This window comes from Eubalaena glacialis, chromosome 14 (genome assembly GCF_028564815.1).
Source record: "Eubalaena glacialis isolate mEubGla1 chromosome 14, mEubGla1.1.hap2.+ XY, whole genome shotgun sequence".
Classification (NCBI taxonomy): domain Eukaryota; kingdom Metazoa; phylum Chordata; class Mammalia; order Artiodactyla; family Balaenidae; genus Eubalaena; species Eubalaena glacialis.
Window position 1 is genome coordinate 62,326,407 of NC_083729.1, and position 17,767 is coordinate 62,344,173.

A 17,767-nucleotide genomic window follows, 5' to 3' on the forward strand; every position below is an offset into this window, starting at 1 on the left:
TGTCTCTGCACAACTAGGGCACCTACCAGGCACTGGTCGGGGACCACAGACACCTAAGGGGATGGGAGGAAGCCCCAGCAACTGGGTAGCATGTGGGGCATGGGGGGGAATGAGGGGGGGGAGAAGTGGAGGCAGGATGGGACCAGCATCCCTGAGGGGCGGCTGGGGGAGGGGAAGGGACCCCACGCCTGAAGGGGGAAATTGGGGGACATTGGGAGAGCAGAGGAGCAAAAGGGAGTGTGGCCAGGTTTTATCTGTCCACTTAGGCTCCCGGGAGGCTGCTGAGATCCCGGGCCTGATCCTCTGTCCACTGAGGCCCCCTCCAGCCTCGTGGGTCCTGAGGGAATGGGAGGGAGGGATGGGGGAGCAAAAGTAAAGGCCAGACATACTGGACCGGCACCCCTGAGGGGTGGCTGGGGTAGGGGAGGAGTTCCTACACCCAGCCAGACCCAACCACGGTTAGGGGTCCAGTGGGGATGGGGGAGACCCTGGGGGAGGGAAGAAGAGGAATGGAAGGGAACACGGCCAGCACTTTCCCTGTCCACTTAGGCATTGGGAAGCCTGTTTGGCCCCTGGGCCTAATCCTCTGCCCTCGGAGCCTCTCTCCTACCATGCAGAGCCCAAGCCCTGCCCCTACACTCCCACCCAGGGCCTTACTGCTACACTCAGAGACCCCCTCTGAGACCCCCTTTAACCACGCTGGGCCTAAACCCCACCCACACACCTTCACCCAGTGCCTTACTTCCAAACTCTGGAACTCCACTTTCCACATGTGCTGCCTCTCCCCTTCCGCACAGGTCCTAAGCAGATGCCCCACCCCACGCTTTAATATTGGGCCTGCCTAGGCCCCAACTCCAAGGGCTTTTCCGGCTGTGTGGGTTCTGAGTCTAGGCCCTGCCCCATGTTCAGACGTCACCCTCCCACACCTAAGACCCGCCCCACTCTAAGCCCACCCCTGCACAAGTTCCACTCCTTGCCTAAACTCCATACCCTGTAGCCATGGCCTTTTTTTTTTTTCTTTTCTTTTAGGTTGGGGTTCTGTTTTACCTTGTTGTTGTTGATTCATTTATATTTTTATTTTTTCTAATAAATCTTTTATTTTTCTACTTTTATTTTATTCTTTATACTTTGTTATTGTTCTGCTCCTTTTGGATTGTTCCCCCCAACTCTTTTTTTCTTTCTTTCTTTTTTCTGTTGTGGTTTTGTTTTACCTTGTTGCAGTTCTTTTCAATTATATTTTTATATTTTCTAATATATTTTTTATCTTTCTAATTTTATTTTATTTTGGATTCTTTGTTACTGTACTTCTCCTTTTTTTCTTTTTTTTCTTTCACCACACCAAGCAGCTTGTGGAATCTTGATTCCCAGACCAGACGTCAGGCCCATGCTCCTGTTGTGGGAACACCGAGTCCAAACTGCTGGACTAACAGAGAACCTCAGGACCCAGGGAATATTAATCAGAGTGAGGCCTCCCAGAGGGCCTCATCTTGAGACCAAGACCCAGTTCTACCTAACTGCCTGCAAACTCCAGTGCTGGATGCCTCAGGCCAAACAACAAGTAAGACAGGAATACAGCCCCACCCATCAAAAAAAAAAATGAAAGGACAAAAATATATGTTACAGACAAAGGAGCAATGTAAAAACCTACGAGATCAAATCAATGAAGACAAAATAGGCAACCTACATGAGAAAGAATTCAGAGTAATGATACTAAAGATGATCCAAAATCTCAGAAACAGAATGGAGAAAATACAAGAAACGTTTAAAAAGGATCTACAAGGATCTAACAAAGAGCAAACAAACAATGATGAACAACACAATAACTGAAATTAAAAATATTCTAGAAGGAATCAATAGCAGAATAACTGAGGCAGAAGAACAGATAAGTGACCTGGAAGATAAAAGAGTGGAAATAACTACTGCAGAGCAGAATAAAGAAAAAAGAATGGAAAGAATTGAGGACAGTCTCAGAGACCACTGGGACAACGTTAAACTCACCAACATTCGAATTATAGGGCTGCCAGAAGAAGAAGAGAAAAAGAAAGGGTCTGAGAAAATATTTGAAGAGTTAATAGTCAAAAACTTCCCTAACATGGGAAAGGAAATAGTCAATCAAATCCAGGAAAGGCAGAGTCCCATACAGGATAAAACCAAAGAGAAACACACCAAGACACATATTAATCAAACTATCAAAAATTAAATACAAAGAAAAAATATTAAAAGCAGCAAGGGAAAAGCAAGGAATAATATACAAGGGAATCCCCATAAGGTTAATAGCTGATCTTTCAGCAGAAACTCTGCAAGCCAGAAGGGAGTAGCAGATCATATTTAAAGTGATGAAAGGGAAAAACCTACAACCAAGATTACCCTACCTGGCAAGGACCTTACTCAGATTCGATGGAGAAATCAAAAGGTTTACAAATAAGCAAAAACTATGAGAATTCAGCACCACCAAACCAGCTTTACAACAAATGCTAAAGGAACTTCTCTAAGCAGGAAACACAAGAGAAGAAAAAGACCCACAAAAACAAACCCAAGACAATTAAGAAAATGGTCATAGGGACATACATATCGATAATCACCTTGAATGTAAATGGATTAAATGTTCCAACCAAAAGACACAGACTCGTTGAATGGATACAAAAACAAGACCCTTATATATGGTGTCTACAAGAAACCCACTTCAGACCCAGGGACACATACAGACTGAAAGTGAGGGGATGGAAAAAGATATTCCATGCAAATGGAAATCACAAGAAAGCTGGAGTAGCAATACTCATATCAGATAAAATAGACTTTAAAATAAAGACTGTTACAAGAGATAAGGAAGGACACTACATAATGATCAAGGGATCAATCCAAGAAGAAAACGTAACAATTATAAATATTTATGCACCCAACATAAGAGCACCTCAATACATAAGACAAATGCTAACAGCCATAAAAGGAGAAATTGACAGTACCACAATAATAGTGGGGGACATTAACACCCAACTTACACCAATAGACAGATCATCTAGACAGCAAATAAGCTAGGAAACACAAGCTTTAAATGACACAATAGACCAGATAGACTTAATTGATATTTTTAGGACATTCCACCCGAAAGCAGAAGAATGTACTTTCTTCTCAAGTGCACATGGAACATTCTCCAAAATAGATCACATCTTGGGTCACAAATCAAGTCTTGGTAAATTTAAGAAAATTGAAATCATATCAAGCATCTTTTCTGACCACAATGCTATGAGATTAGATATCAATTACAGAAAAAACCCTGAAAAAATACAAATAAATGGAGGCTAAACAGTGCACTGCTAAATAACCGAGAGATTACTGAAGAAATTAGAAAGTACCTAGAAACAAATGACAAGGAAAACACAATGATCCAAAACCTATGGGACACACAAAAAAAACAGTTCTAAGAGGGAAGTTCATAACAATGCAAGCTCACCTCAAGAAACAAGAAACATCTCAAATAAACAATCTAACCTTACACCTAAAGTAACTAGAAAAAGAAGAACAAAGAAAACACAAAGTTAGTAGAAGGAAAGGAATCATAAAGATCAGAGCAGAGACAAATGAAATAGAAATGAAGAAAACAATAGCAAAGATCAATAAAACTAAAAGTTGGTTCTTTGAGAAGATAAACAAAATTCATAAAACTTTAGCCAGACTCATCAAGAAAAAAAGGGAGAGGACTCAAATCAATAAAATTAGAAATGAAAAAGGAGAGATTACAACTAACACTGCAGAAATACAAAAGATCATAAGAGACTACTACAAGCAACTATATGCCAACAAAATGGACAACCTGGAAGAAATGGACAAGATCTTGGAAAGGTACAACCTTCCAGGATTGAACCAGGAAGAATTAGAAAATATAAACAGACCAATCACAGGTAATGAAATTGAAACTGTAATTAAAAGTCTTCCAACAAACAAAAGTCCAGGACTAGATGGCTTCACAGGCGAATTCTATCAAACATTTAGAGAAGAGTTAAACACTTATTCTTCTCAAACTCTTCCAAAAAATTGCAGAGGGAGGAACACTCCCAAATTCGTTCTACAAGGCCACCATCACCCTGATACCAAAACCAGACAAAGATATCACACAAAAAAAGAAAAATACAGACCAACATCACTGATGAACATAGACGCAAAAATACTCAATAAAATACTAGCAAACAGAATCCAACAACACATTAAAAGGACCATAAAACATGATCAAGTGGGATTTATCCCAGGGATGCAAGAATTCTTCAATATACGCAAAACAATCAATGTGATATACCGTATTAACAAATTAAACAATAAAAACCATATGATCATCTCAATAGAGGCAGAAAAAGCTTTTGACAAAATTTAACACCCATTTATGATTTTAAAACACTCTCCAGAAAGTGGGAATAGAGGGAACCTACCTCAAAATAATGAAAGCCATATACAACAAACCCACAGCAAACATCATTCTCAATGGTAAAAAAACTGAAAGCTTTTCCTCTAAGATCAGGAATGAGACAAGGTTGCCCACTCTTGCCACTATTGTTCAACATAGTATTTGAAGTCCTAGGCATGGCAATCAGAGAAGAAAAAGAAATAAAATGAATACAAATTGGAAAAGAAGAAGTAAAACTGTCACTGTTTGCTGATGACATGATCCTATATATAGAAAATCCTAAAGATGCCACCAAAAAACTACTAGAACTAATCAATCAATTTAGTAAGGTTGCAGGATACAAAATTAATGCACAGAAATCTCTTGCATTCCTATACACTAACAACAAAAGTTCAGAAATAGAAATTAAGGAAAAAATCCCATTTGCCATTGCAACGAAAATAATAAAATACCTAGGAATAAACCTACCGAAGGAAGCAAAAAACCTGTACTCAGGAAATTATAAAACACTGATGAAAGAGATCAAAGATAACATAAACAGATGGAGAAATATACCATGCTCCTGGATTGGAAGAATCAATGTTGTGAAAATGACTATACTACCCAAAGCAATCTACAGGTTCAATGCAATCCCTATCAAATTACCAATGGCATTTTTCACAGAACTAGAAAAAGAAATTTTACAATTTGTATGGAAACACAAAAGACCCTGAATAGCCAAAGCAATCTTGAGAAAGAAAAACGGAGCTGGAGCAATCAGGCTCCCTGACTTCAGACTATATTACAAAGCTACAGTAATCAAGACAGTATGGTACTGGCACAAAAACAGAAATATAGGTCAATGGAACAGGATATAAAGCCCAGAGATAAACCCACGCACATATGGTCACCTTATCTTTGACAAGGAGGCAAGAACATGCAATGGAGAAAAGACAGACTCTTCAATAAGTGGTGCTGGGAAAAATGGATAGACACATGTAAAAGAATGAAATTAGAACACTCCCTAACACCATACACAAAAATAAACTCAAAATGGATTAAAGACCTAAATGTAAGGCCAGACACTATAAAACTCTTACAGGAAAACATGGACAGAACCCTCTATGACATAAATCACAGCAAGATCCTTTTTGACCCACCTCCTATAGTAAAGGAAATAAAAACAAAAATAAACAAATGGGACCTAATGAAACTTAAACGCTTTTGCACAGCAAAGGAAACCATAAACAAGATGAAAAGACAACCCTCAGAATGGGAGAAAATATTTGCAAATGAACCAACTGACAAAGCATTAATCTCCAAAATATACAAGCAGCTCATGCAGCTGAATATCAAAAAAACAAGCAACCCAATCCAAAAATGGGCAGAAGACCTAAATAGACATTTCTCCAAAGAAGACATACAGATGGCCAATAAATATGTGAAAAGGTGCTCAATATCACTAATCATTAGAGAAATGCAAATCAAAATGACAGTGAGGTATCACCTCACACCAGTCAGAATGGCTATGATCAAAAAATCTAGAAACAAGAAATGCTGGAGAGGGTGTGGAGAAAAGGGAACCTTCCGGCACTGTTGGTGGGAATGTGAATTGATACAACCACTATGGAGAACAGTATGGAGGTTCCTTAAAAAACTAAAAATAGAACTACCATATGACCCAGCAATCCCACTACTGGGCATATACCCTGAGAAAACCATAATTCAAAAAATACATGTACCACAATATTCATTGCAGCACTCTTTACAATAGCCAGGATATGGGAACAACCTAAATGCCCACCAACAGATGAATGGATAAAAAAGATGTGGCGCATATATACAATGGAATATTACTCAGCCATAAAAAGGAACGAAATTGAGTTATTTGTAGTGAGGTGGATGGACTTAGAATCTGTCATACAGAGTGAAGTAAGTTAGAAAGAGAAAAACAAATACCGTATGTTAACTCATATATATGGAATTTTAAAAAGCAGTACTGATGAACCTAGTGGCAGAGCAGGGATAAAGACACAGACATAGAGAATGGACTTGAGGGCACAGGGTGGTAAGGGGAAGCTGGGATGAAGTGACAGAGTAGCATTGACATATATACACTACCAAATGTAAAATGGATGACTAGTGGGAAGTTGCTGCATAACACAAGGAGATCAACTTGATGCTTTGTGATGACCTAGAGGGATGGGATAGGGAGGGTGGAAAGGAGGCTCAAGAGGATGGGGATATGGAGATATATGTATACATATAGCTGATTCACTTTGTTGTACAGCAGAAACTAACACAACATTGGAAAGCATTTATACTCCAATAAAGATGTGAAAAATATATATATAAATTTACCAATAGATGAAAAGTAAATGAATGAAAAGATACATGCCATACACACATTAATCATAAGAAAGCTGGATTAGCTATTTTAGTAACAAGGTTAACTCAATAACAAGTAATATTATCAGACATAAAAAAGGACATTTCATAATGATGAAAAGCTAATTCATCAAAAAGATTTGATAACCCTAAATGTTCTGGTGACCAATAACACAGCATCAAAATAAACGAAGCCAGGGCTTCCCTGGTGGCGCAGTGGTTAAGAATCTGCCTGCCAATGCAGGGGACACGGGTTCGAGCCCTGGTCTGGGAAGATCCCACATGCCACGGAGTGACTAAACCCGTGAGCCACAACTACTGAGCCTGCACATCTGGAGCCTGTGCTCCGCAACAGGAGAGGCCGCGACGGTGAGAGGCCCGCACACCACAATGAAGAGTGGCCCCCACTCGCCGCAACTGGAGAAAGCCCTCACACAGAAATGAAGACCCAACACAGCCAAAAATAAATATAAATGAATAAATAAATTTATAAAAAGAAAATAATAAATAAATAAATAAATGAAGCCAACGCTGACAGAGATGAATGGAAAAATAGAGTAATCCATAACTAATTGTAATTTTGAACATGCCTTTCTCAGTAAATGAAAGAATAAAGAGGGTGACATCAGCAAAATGGAGGGCAAAGAGTCCCAGTGCTCATCTCCTCCCATAAAGCCAATAAGGAAACAACTACAAACTGATGAAAATATCTCAGGGAAAGCTCTGTACTACAAAGAACCATCAGGCAAAACCCTGCAGAACTCAAAAATTGAGTATAGTCACATAGAAAATATAGCAATCATTGTACCTGCATTACTGCATCTCATATTTCAGAGCTGCTCACAGCTAAGAGGGATACCCTTAGAGGCATTTCGCTCCATTGGGGAAAGAAGAGGGGGAAATCCCAGCCAGTCTCACTTGTGGACATTTGCAGCCTTTGGTACTGAGTCCTTCTACCGTCTTTACCAGCACTGATCCCAGTTGATGAAGCTGCTCGGAGTTCCTGTCACTGCATCTCTTCCCAGGGACCAGGGCTGTTGCTGAGGTGAGACCTGCCCCCAGGGGTCCCAGTTGGTTCTGTGCCCTGCTCTTGAGGATCAGGATGCTACAACACCTCGCCATATATGGAAATGAAACTGCTGTTTCTCTGTGCCCCACCCCCAGCCCCTTGCTTTGTCCCACTATTACTAACCCAGCCACTCCTGCTCTGAGCCTGAATAAAATGAGAAGTTCAACAATGAGATAGAAATCATAAAAAGAATCAAACAAGTTCTGGTGCTGAAAAATACAATGAATGAAATGAAGAACGCAATAGAGAGCTTTAACAACAAGCTCAACCAGGCAAAAGAAACAATCTGTGAACTCGAAGACAGATCTCTTGATATTATCCAGTCAGAGAAAAAATAATTTAGAATTAAAAAGAGTAAAGAAAACATACATGAATTATGAGGTACCATCAAACAAAACAATATATGCATTATTGGAGTCCCAGAAGGATAAGAGAGGTAGGAAAGCTTATTTAAATAAATAATGGCTAAAAACTTCCTAAATCTGGGAAGAGATATGGTCCTCAGGGGACATGAAGCTCAAAGATTCCCAAAGAGTTTAACCCAAAGAGATCTTCACTGAGACAAATTATAATCAAGGTCTCAAAAATCAAAGATGAAGAGAAATTTGAAAGCAACAAGAGAAAAAAGACCCATCACATACAAGGAAATTCCAATAAGGCTATCAGCAAATTTCTCAGCAGAAACGTTGCAGGCCAGGAGAGTGTGGGATGGTATAGTCAAAGTGACCAAGAAAAAAAACTGTTCACCAAGTATACTTTACCCAGCAAAGTTGTCCTTCAGAAATGAAAGAGAGAAAAAGAATTTCCCAAAAAATTATTAAAAAGTTATTAATGGATCTAAAGACAAAAGTAGACAACAATGAAATAATATTAGGGGAGTTCAATACCCCACTTCAGATAGATCATCCAGACAGAAAATCAATGTATTTGAACTGAACTTTATACCAAATGGACATATACAGAACATTTCAACCAACGGCAGCAGAACACACTCTTCTCAAACCCACGTGAAACATACTCGAGGATAAATCATATATTAAGCCACAAAACAAGTTTCAACAAATTTAAAAATATTGAAATCATATCAAGTATCTATTCTAAACACAATTGTATAAAACTAGAAATCAGTAACAGGAGGAAAATTCACGAATATCTGGAAATTTCACAACACACTTCTGAACAACCAATGGGTCAAAGAAGAAATCAAAAGAGAAATTTAAAAATATCTTGAGAAAAACAAAAATGGAAACACAACATACCAAAATTTGGGGGATACAGCAAAAGTAGTTCCAAGAGGAAAGTTTGCACCAACAAACGTTTAATTAAGAAAAAGTAAGATCTTAAACTTACAAATTAAACTTACATCTCAAGAAACTAAAAAAGGAAGAAAAAACTAAGCTGAAAGTTAGAAGAGGAAAGGATATAGTAAAGATTAGAGCAGAAATTAATAAATTAGAACTAGAATGACAATGGAAAAGATCAACAAAAGACTAAGAGCTGTTTTTTTTAAAAAAGATAAACAAAACTGACAAACCTTTAGCCAGACTAAGAAAAAAAAAGATGACTCAGATTAATAACATTATAAATGAAAGAGGAGACATTACAACTGATACCACAGAAATACAAAGAATGATAAGAAACTAGTAAGAAAAATTATATGTCAACAAATTAGAAAACTTACAGAAAATGGATAAATTCCTAGAAAAACACAACTTACCAAGATATAAGCTTGAGGTAATAGAAAAACTGAATAGATCAATAATGAGCAAGGAGATTTAACTAGTAATGAAAAATCTCCCAACAAATAAAAGCTCAGGACCAGGTGACTTCACAGGTGAATTCTACCAAACATTTAAAGAATAATTAATACCAACCCTTCTCAAACTCTTCCAAAATACTGAGGAGGAAGGAATACTTGCAAACTCATTTTATGAGGCCAGCATTACCCTGCTACTAAAGCCAGAAGGATACTACAAGAAAATAAAATTACAGGCCAATATCCCTGATGAACACAGATGTAAAATTCCCAACAAAATGCTAGCAAACCAAATTCAAGAGCATAGTAAAAGGATCATACACCATGATCAAGTGGGATTCATCCCTGACATGCAAGGGTGGTTTAACATAATGCAAGTCAATAAATGTGACACACCACATTAACAGAATGAAGAATTAAAATAACATGATCATTTCAATAGATGCAGAAAAAGCACTTGACAAAATTCAACATCTTTTCGTGATAAAAACTCTCAACAAATTAGGTATATAAGAAATGTTCCTCAACATAATAAAGGCCTTATATAACAAGGCCACAGCTAACAGCATACTCAATAGTGAAAAGTTAAAAGTCTTTCCTCTAAGATCAGGAACAATTCAAGAATGCCCACACTGACCATTTCTAGTCAACAGTACTAGAAGTTCCAACCAGAGCAATTAGGCAAGAATAAGGAATAATAGGCATCTAAATTGGAAAGGAATAAGTAAGATTATCTCTGTTTGCAGGTGACACATTCTTATATACAGAAAATCGTAAAGGCACCACCAAAAACTGTTAGATCTAATATATTCAATAAAAAAAGTTTTCAAATTTGCAGGATACAAAATCAACATATAGGAATCAGTTGTGTTTCTATACACCAACAACAAACTATTTGAAAGAGAAATTAATAAAGCAATCTCACAATAGCATCAAAAACAATAAAATACTTAAGAATAAAGTTAATCAAGAAGTACACTGAAAACTATAAGACATTGATGAAAGAGACTGAAGACAATACAAATAAATGGAACAATATACCGTGTTCTCGGATTGGAAGAATTAATATTGCGAAAATTAATGCAATAATGCAATACCTATCAAAATTCCAATGACATTTTTCACAGAAATAGTTAAAAACTATCCTAAAATTGGTATGGAACTACGAAAGACCCCAAATAGCTGAGGCAATCCTGAGAAAGAATAACAAAGCTGGAAGTATCACACTTCCTGATTTCAAGCTGTATTGCAAAGCTAGTTATCAAAACAGTATGGAACTGGCATACAAATAGGCACATAGACGAGTGGAACAGAATAGAGAGCCCAGTCATAAGCCCACATATATACAGTCAACTAATTTTTGGCAAGGACATCAAGAACACATATGGAGAAAGGATAGTGTCTGCAATAAATTATGCTGGGAAAGTTGGATATCCAAATGCAAAAGACTAACTGGACACCTATCTTGCATCACTCAGAAAAATTAACTTGAAATGGATAAAAGACTTCAGTGTAAGGCCTGAAACCATAAAACTCTGAGAAGAAAACATAGGGAAAAGAACCTTGACATTGGACTTGGCAATGATTTTTTGCATAAAACACCATAAGCATAAGCAACAAAAGCTAGAACAAACAAGTGGAACTACATCAAACTACAGAGCTTCTGCACAGCAAAGGAAACAATCAATAAATTGAAAAGATAACATACAGATTGGGAGAAAATATTCATAAGCCATATACCTGGTAAATGGTTAATATCTAAAATATATAAATAACTCATAAAACACATGGCAAAAAGCAAATAATCCAACTTAAAAATCAGAAAATAAGCTAAATAGACATTTTTCCAAAGAAGACATATGAATGACAAAGAGGTATATGAAAGGCTGCTCAACATAACTAATCATAAGGGAAATGCAAATCAAAATCACAATGAGATATCACCTTACACATGTTAAAATGGCAATTTTCTAAAAAAGAAGAAATAACAAATGTTTGTAAAGATGTGGAAAAAAGGGAACTCATACATTGTTGGTGGGAATGTAAATTGGTACAATCATTATGGAAAACAATATGGCAGTTCCTCAAAAAAAGTAAAAATTGAACTACCATATGATCCAGCAATCCCACTCCTGGGTATATATCCAAAGGAATTGAAATCAGTATCTCAAAGAGATATCTACATACCCATGTTCACTGCAACATTATTCACAATAGCCAAGATATGGAAACAATATATAATTAAGCCATAAAGAAGAAGGGAAATCCTGCCATTTGTAACAACATGGATTAATGTGGAGGGCATTATGTCAAGTGAAATAAGTCAGACAGATAAAACAAATACTGCGTGGTATCATTTATATATGGAATCTTTTATAAAAAAGTCAATTTTATAGAAACAGAATAGAATGGTTGTTGCCAAGGCCTGAGGTAGGGGGAAATTAAGTGGGTAAATTAAAGGGCACACATTTTTAATTATAAGAAGAATAAGTGCTGAGGATCTAATGTATATCATGGTGACTACAGTTAATAATATAGTATCATATACATGAAAGTTACTGAGAGTAGATCTTAAGTATTTTCACTACACAAACAAAAAGAGTTAACTATGTGAGGTGATGGAAGTGTTGATTAATTTGATACTGGCAATCATTTCATAATGCATGTGTGTATCAAATCATCACATAGTACACTTTAAATACATACAATTATACTTGTCAATTATTCCTCAATTTAAAAAAAACCAAGTAGACAGAAAGTCAGGAAGTATATAGGAAAGTTGAACATCACTATTGAGCAACATGACCTAATTGAAATTATAGTAAGGACATACATCAATGCAGAATAAGCATTCTTTTTAAGAGTTTATGGAGCATTCACCAAGATAGACCACATTTTTGGCCATAAGACACACCTTAACATATTTAAAAGGATAGAAGTTTTACAATGGCTGCTCTCAGACCACAAGGAAATTAAACTAGCAATTAATAAAATAAAGATAATTAGAAAACCCCAAAATACATGGGGTATTTTGGGAATACATACTTCTAAATAACACATGGGTCAAAGAAGAAATCTCAAGTGAAATTTGAAAATATTTTGAACTAAATGAAAATGAAAACACTAGTTATCAAATTTTGTGGAATGCAGTGAAAGCAGTACGTTTAGAGGAATACTTATAGCATTAAATATGTATTAGGAAAGAAGAAAGATCTAAAATAAATAATCTAAGTTTCCACCTTAGCAAAATAGAAAAAGAAGAACAAACTAAATCAAAAGTAAGCAGAAGAAAAGAAATACTAACATTTGGAGCAGGAGTCAAAGAAATTAAAACATGACATCAATAGAGAGAATAAAGAAAACCAAAAGCTGGTTCTTTGAAAAGATCAATAAAATCAGTAAGTCTCTGGCCAGGCTAATTAAGGAAAAAGGAGAGAGGACAAAATTACTAAAATCGGAAATGAAAAAAGGACATCACTACAGGTCCTATAGACATTAAAAATATAATAAAGGAATCTATGAATAATTCTATGTCCAAAATTTGATAACCTAGATAAATGTACCAATTCCTTGATAGACAAAATTTACCAAAACTCACACAAGAAGAAATAGACAATCTAAATATGCCTATATAAACTAAAGAAATTGAATCAATAATTAATAACTTTTTAAAACAAAGCACTATGTCTAAATGGGTTCATTGGTGAATTCTACTACACATTTTAAGGAGGAAAGTATACCTATTCTCTACAATGTCTTTCAGAGGATAGAGGCAGAAGAAATATTTCAGAACTCATTCAATGAGGCCAGAATTACCCTAATACCAAAACCAGACAAAGACATACAAAGAAGAAGAAGGAGAAGAAGAGGAAGAAGAGGAAGAAGAAGAAGAAGAAGAAGAAGAAGAAGAAGAAGAAGAAGAAGAAGAAGAAGAAGAAGAAGAAGAAGAAGGAGAAGGAGAAGGAGAAGGAGAAGGAGAAGGAGAAGGAGAAGGAGAAGGAGAAGGAGAAGGAGAAGGAGAAGGAGAAGGAGAAGGAGAAGGGGGAGAAGAAAGAAGAAGAAGAAGAAGAAGAAGAAGGAGAAGGAGAAGAAGAAGGAGGAGAAGAAGGAGGAGGAGGAGAAGGAGAAGAGGAAGGAGGAGGAGGTGGAGAAGGAGGAAGAGGAGAAGAAGAAGAAGAAGAAGAAGAAGGAGAAGGAGGGGAAGGAGATTATTACAGGCCAATACCTCTCGAGAGCATAGTGCAAAAATTCTCAAAAATATTTTAGCAAATAAAATTCAACAATGTATAAAAAGAATGGTACACCTTGACCAAGTGGGATTTATGTAGGTATACAAGGCTGGTTCAGCGTTCAAAAATCAATTATGTAATCCATCACATCAACAGACTAAAAAAGAAAAATCACATGATCATGTCAATAGATGCAGGAAAAGCATTTGACAAAATTCAACACCATTCATGATAAAAACTCTCAGTAAGCTAGGAATAGAGGGGAACTTCCTCAACTTGATAAAGAATATCTACAAAAAACAAACAAAAAACCTACATCTAGCATTATACTTAGTGGTGAGAAACTGGAAGCTTTCACATTAGGATCAGGAACAAGGCAAGAATGCCCCACTCACCACTCCTTTTCAGCATCATACTGAAAGTACTAGATAATGCAATAAGATAAGAAAAGAGTGGGGAAGAGCATACAGATTGAGAAGAAAGAAATATAACTGTTTGTTCACAGATGACATGATAGTCTATATAGAAAGTCTGAAGGAATCAACAACAACAAAAAATCCTGGAACTAGTAAGTGATTATAGCAAGGTTGTAGGATACATGGTTAACATACAAAAGTCCATTGCTTTCCTATATACCAGCAATGAACAAGTGAAATTTGAAATTAAATACACAATACCATTTACATTAACACTCCAAAAACTTAAATGTTTGGATATAAATCTAGCAAAATATGTATAAGATCCATATGAGGAAAACAGCAAAACTCTGATGAACAAAATTTTAAAACGAAATAAATAGAGAGATATTCAATGTTCATGGATAGGAAGACTCAATATTGTCAAGATGTCTGTTCTTTCCAACTTGATCTATAGATTCAATGCAATCTCAATCAAAATCCCAGGAAGTTACTTTGTGGATAGCAACAGACTACTTCTAAAGTTTATATGGATAGGCAAAATACCCAGAACAGCCAACACAACATTGGAGAACAAAATTGGAGGACTGATGCTACTGCATGGAGATTTACTATAAAGCTACAGTAATCAAGACATGTGGTATTGGCAGAAGAATAAACAAATGAATGAAACAGAATAGAGAGTCCAGAAATAGACCCCAACTGACATAGTCAACTGATCTTTGACACAGAAGAAAAGGCAATGCAATGGGTTAAAGATAGTCTTTTCAGCAAATGGTGCTGGAAAAACTGGGCATCCTCATGAAAAAAAGAAAAAAAGAATCTAGACACAGATCTTAAATCCTTCACAAAAATTAACTCAAAATGGATCATAAACATAAGCATAAAACAAAACTATAAAACTCCTAGAAAATAACAAGGGAGAAAACGTAGATGACATTGGGTATAGCACTTACTCTTTACATACAACACCAAAGGCACAATTCACAAAACAAATAACTGATAAGCTGGGCTTCATTAAAATTAAAAATGTCTTCTTTGTGAAAAATCACTGTCAAGAGAATGAAAAGACAAGCCACAGACTGGGAGAAATTATTCGTAAAAGACACATTTGATAAAGAACTATTATACAAAACACACAAAGAATTCTTAAAACAATAAGAAAACAAACAACCCAATTAAAAAATGGGCCAAAGACCTTAACAAACACCTCACAAAAGAAGATACACAGATAGAAAATAAGCACATGAAAAGATGCTCCATATCATATGTCACCAGGTAAATGCAAATTAAAGCAATGAGATACCACTACACACCTACTATAAAGGCCAAAAGTCAGAACACTGACAACATCAAATGCTGGTTAAGATGTGGAGCAACAGGAACTCTTATTTATTTATGATGGGAATTCAAAATGGTACAGCCACTTTGAAAGATAGCTTAGCAGTTTCTTACAAAATTAAATATACTCTCATCATACAACCCAGAAATTGCACTCCTTGGTATTTACTCCAATGAGCTGAAACCTTGCACACAAAACCCTGCACACGAATGTTTATCGAAGCTTTATTCATAATTGCCAAAACTTGGAAGTAACCAAGATGTCCTTCAGTAGGTGAATGGATAAAAACCTGTGGTACCCCTAGACAATGGAACAATATACAGCACTAAAGAAATAAGCTATCAAGCCATGAAAGACATGGAGAAAGCTTAAATGCATATTACTAAATGAAATAAGCTAATCTGAAAATGCAACACACTGTATAATTCCAACTACATAACATTATGGAAATGGAAATAGCAAAACTATGGAGACACTAAAAAAGAATCAGTGGTTGCCATGGGTTGGGGAGATGAATAGGCAGAGCACAGAGGAGTTTTAGGGCAGTGAAAATATTCTGTATTATAGTATAATGATGAATATATGTTATTATGCATTTGTCCAAACCTCTCAAATGTAAACCACCAAGAGTGAATCCTAATGTAAACTATGGACTTTAGGTAATTATGATGGGTCAGTGTAGGTTCATCAGTTGTAACAAATGTACCATTCTCATAGGAGATGTTTATAATGGGGTGGACTGCACATGTGAGGGGTGTAGGTGGTACATGACATCTCTTTATGTTCCTCTTAATTTTGCTGTGAACCTGAAACTAAAAAAACCCTATACCTTACATAATACTTAGCAATGACAATACTTGCCATCTAACATGGGAAACAATGCAAAGATATTCAATTTCACCCCTCATATTTAACATTTTGCTAGAAATCCTAGCAAGTATAATAAGGCAAGAAAAAGAAACAAAGGGATATAATTTTGACAAGTATTAGTTAAACTCTATTTACAGATGACATGTTTAGGTTAATAAAATAAGGAATCAATCTACAAAAATCCTACTGAAATGAATAATTAAATTTACAAATGTTACAGAATAAATTGTCAATAAACAAATACACATTTTATTTTTATATACTAGCAAGGAATTACTAGAAATTAAACGTTTAAAAATACCATTTAGAGGGGCATTCAAAATGGCTGAGGAGTAAGACGTGGAGATCACCTTCCTCTCCACAAATACATCAGAAATACATCTACATGTGGAACAGCTCCTACAGAACACCTACTGAACACTGGCAGAAGACCTCAGATTTCCAAAAAGGCAAGAAACACCCCACGTACCTGGGTAGGGCAAAAGAAAAAAGAAAAAACAGAGGCAAAAGAATAGGGACAAGACCTGCACCTCGGGGAGGGAGCTGTGAAGGAGGAAAAGTTTCCACACACTAGGAAATGCCTTCACTGGTGGAGATGGGGGGTGGCGGGATGGGGAAGCTTTGGAGCCACAAAGGAGAGCACAGCAATAGGGGTGCAGAGGGCAAAGCAGAGAGATTCCCACCCAGAGGATTGGTGCCGACCAGCACTCACCAGCTTGAGAAGCTTATCTACTCACTTACTGGGGCGGGTGGGGGCTGGGAGCTGAGGCTCGGGCTTCGGAGGTCAGATCCCAGAGAGAGGACTGGGGCTGACTGCATGAACACAGCCTGAAGGGGGCTAGTACACCACAGATATCTGGGAGGGAGTCCAGGAAAATGTCTGGAACTGCCTAAGAGGCTAGAGACCATTGTTTCAGGGTGCGCGAGGAGAGGGGATTCAGAGCACTGCCTAAACGAGCTCCAGACACAGGCACGAGCCGTGGCTATCAGCGCGGACACCAGAGATGGACATGAGATGTTAAGGCTGCTACTGCAGCCACCAAGAATCCTGTGTGCAAGCACAGATCAATATCCACATGTACCCCTCCCTCCCCCTGGCCTGAGTGAGCCAGAGCCCTCTAATCAGCTGCTACTTTAACCCGGTCCTGTCTTGACAGGGAACAGATGCCCTCAGGCGACCTCCGTGCAGAGGCAGGGCCGAATCCAAAGCTGAGCCCCAGGAGCTGTGAGAACAAAGAAGAGAAAGGGAAATTTCTCCCAGCAGCCTCAGGAGCAGTATATTAAATCTCCACAATCAACTTGATGTAGCCTGCACCTGTGGA